This window comes from Salvelinus sp. IW2-2015, unplaced genomic scaffold, assembly GCF_002910315.2.
Source record: "Salvelinus sp. IW2-2015 unplaced genomic scaffold, ASM291031v2 Un_scaffold563, whole genome shotgun sequence".
NCBI lineage: Eukaryota > Metazoa > Chordata > Actinopteri > Salmoniformes > Salmonidae > Salvelinus > Salvelinus sp. IW2-2015.
This window is the reverse complement of record NW_019942575.1, coordinates 348,363-351,239: the sequence shown is the minus strand read 5'-3', so window position 1 is coordinate 351,239 and position 2,877 is coordinate 348,363. Positions and strand designations below refer to the sequence as shown.

General features: G+C 42.7%; 1 pseudogene; it reads right to left on the bottom strand.

The window, feature by feature from the left end:
* LOC112067816 (tripartite motif-containing protein 2-like) overlaps nt 1–2,877 on the bottom strand; it is a 38,055-nt pseudogene that overhangs the window by 23,720 nt on the left and 11,458 nt on the right.

Sequence of the window (2,877 nt, the reverse complement as noted above, 5' to 3'; positions counted from 1 at the left end):
TCGGTCGAGCGGTTGAATTGCACTCCACTTCCCTATCTGAACTGGCATTTCGCTTGTTTGATTGCCTTGCGTAGGGAATAACTACACTGTTTATATTCAGTCATATTCCCAGACCTTTGTCCATGGTTAAATGCGGTGGATCGCGCTTTCAGTTTTGGCGAATGCCGCCATCCATCCACGGTTTCTGGTTAGGGTAGGTTTTAATATAGTCACAGTGGGTACAACATCTCCAATGCACTTCTTTATAAACACACTCAGAGTCAGCGTATAGGTYGATGTTGTTCTCTGAGGCTGTCCGGAACATATTCCAGTCCGTGTGATCAAAACAATCTTGAAGCGTGGCTTCCGATTGGTCGGACCAGCGTTGGATGGTTCTCGTCACTGGCACATCCTGTTTGAGTTTCTGCCTATAAGACGGTAGGAGCAAGATGGCGTCGTGGTCGGATTTTCCGAAGGGAGGGCGGGGGAGGGCTTTGTATGCATCGCGGAAGTTGGAGTAGCAGTGGTCGAGGGTATTGCGCATGCGTGTAGCACAATCAATATGCTGGTAGAATTTAGGTAGCCTTGTTATCAAATWTGCTTTGTTAAAATCCCCAGCTACAATAAATGCASCCTCAGGATATATGGTTTCCAGTTTGCRTATTGTCGAGTGAAGTTCCTTGATGGCCATCTTAGTGTCTGCTTGAGGGGGAATGTRCACAGCTGTGACTATAACTGACRAGGATTCTCTTGGTAGGTAAAATGGCCGGAATTTGATTGTACRGAATTCTAGGTCGGTGAGCAGAAGGAGTTGAGTTCCTGTATGTTGTTATGATTACACCATGAGTCGTTAATCATGAAGCATACACCCCCGCCCTTCCTCTTCCCAGAGAGGTGTTTTTCTCTGTTGGCGCAATGCATGGAGAAGCCCGGTGGCTGAACCGATTCCCGCCATCATATCCCGAGAGACATATTTCCCGTGAAACAGAGAATGTTACAATCTCAGATGTCTCTCTGGAAGGCAACCCTTGCTCGAATTTCGTCTACCTTGTTGTCAAGACTGGACATTGGCTAGTAGTATACTCGGGAGAGGTGGGCGATGTGCACGTCTACGGAGCCTGACCAGGTGGCCGCTTCGTCTGCCCCTTCCGCTGTTTTGGGTCGACTACTGGAATTAGATCCATTGTCCTGGGTGGTGGTCCGAACAGAGGGTCCGCTTTGGGAAAGTCGTATTCTTGCTGACTCAAAATTMATGTGTGCTGTAGTAAATAAATGAATTAAAACCTTTGTCAATTTCCATTATTCATCTGGTATTCAAGCCATGTAAATCCCCAGATCAACATCGYCTGTATGTTCATTTGATGRAACATATTCTCAGCCYTTTTCAACTCAAATGCATTAAAGGCAGGACGGACAGCTGATGTTTGGTCTCCATGGAGATGACAAAGTGCAGCTCTCACCAAGCGAATTATGTTCAATAGCGACGATGAGTCATTGTGCTCAGCCTACCAGCATCCCACAATTCCTTCAGATATTTCCCTCAGGCCAAGAGAAGAAGCATAATGTGTTTGTTGATCCTACCCTGAACAACTGGTATCATCTGAAATATAAGACATTCTACTGTACAGTGTTAACCACTTGCGATGTAAACTCAATCTATTATTGCAATCTGTTATATGACTGCTAGTTATCTTTTGAAGCCAAATCATTTTAGTGAGGTAGTTGGCTGAACTACATTTGTGTGACAAGTAACCTTGCCTTGAGACCTCTGTTAGCTCTAACGGTAATGCCTGAGCATTAGCTCAACAGGCCTTGGTCAAAAGCAGTGNAGCATTAGCTCAACAGGCCTTGGTCAAAAGCAGTGCACTAAGGAATAGGGTGCTATTTGGGATTCAGGCATGGTCTTGAGTCGAGTCAATGACACGGGTTTAATTAATGATCTATGAAATAGAGCTAGAGGTGGCAGTCTCCAGCCAGTTCCCTTACCTGAACACACTGGTTATTGCTGTCTGCTATCAACACATTGCCTACTGAGGAGGCAGCCACACCCTGTAGATTGGTGAATTCCCCTTTGTTTCTTCCCTTTGTACCTGGAAGGCATGAAATAAACAAGTGTCAAATTCCCCCGTGATGCTTATTCATCATGAGTGTAGATTAAGAGTTTCCAAAGYGAAWWYWTTTTGACATATGATTTTTTTTTTTAAGGCGAACTGTATTATTCTGTCTTTGGTCAGTTCCCGGAGTAACTTTTTTCCAATTCCACCCATGTATAACTTTGACAAGTAACTCATAGCATATTAGTGTTGTCATGATACTAGAATTTTGACTTCGATACCAATACCAGGTTTAGTATCATGATACTCAATACCATCACAATAATCGACACCAAAATGATACCACAGCAAAAAAAAGGTATTGTAATGAAACAGCAGAGTCGATTTCCGCGMTTATAAACTCAGGGTCGTTACAGTATATTAGCCAAAGTCACTGAATGGCACTTGATCCAGACAGAGAAACTCASCTACTGCTCTGTTCAATCGTTTGGCATCTTTTGAATTTTTTTTTTACATCAAAATGTTTGAATCAATTATACAATCATAAAATCAATTTGACTTTGTTTTTTACCCATCTAAACTACATAATTCAAATGGTAATACTTTATTTAAATGGTAAATCTCTACTGATAAAATTAGGCCCCGYGTAGCTCAGTTTGTAGAGCATGGCGCCTACAACGCCAGGGTTGTGGGTTTGGTTCCAAAATGTATGTACTCACTACTGTAAGTCACTCTGGATAAGAGCATCTGCTAAATTACTCAAATGTAAATTTAGCCTAGGCCTATTCACAGTACAGGTGAATGCATAATCAATTGGAGACCAATAAAGTGAATGAATAAAGTT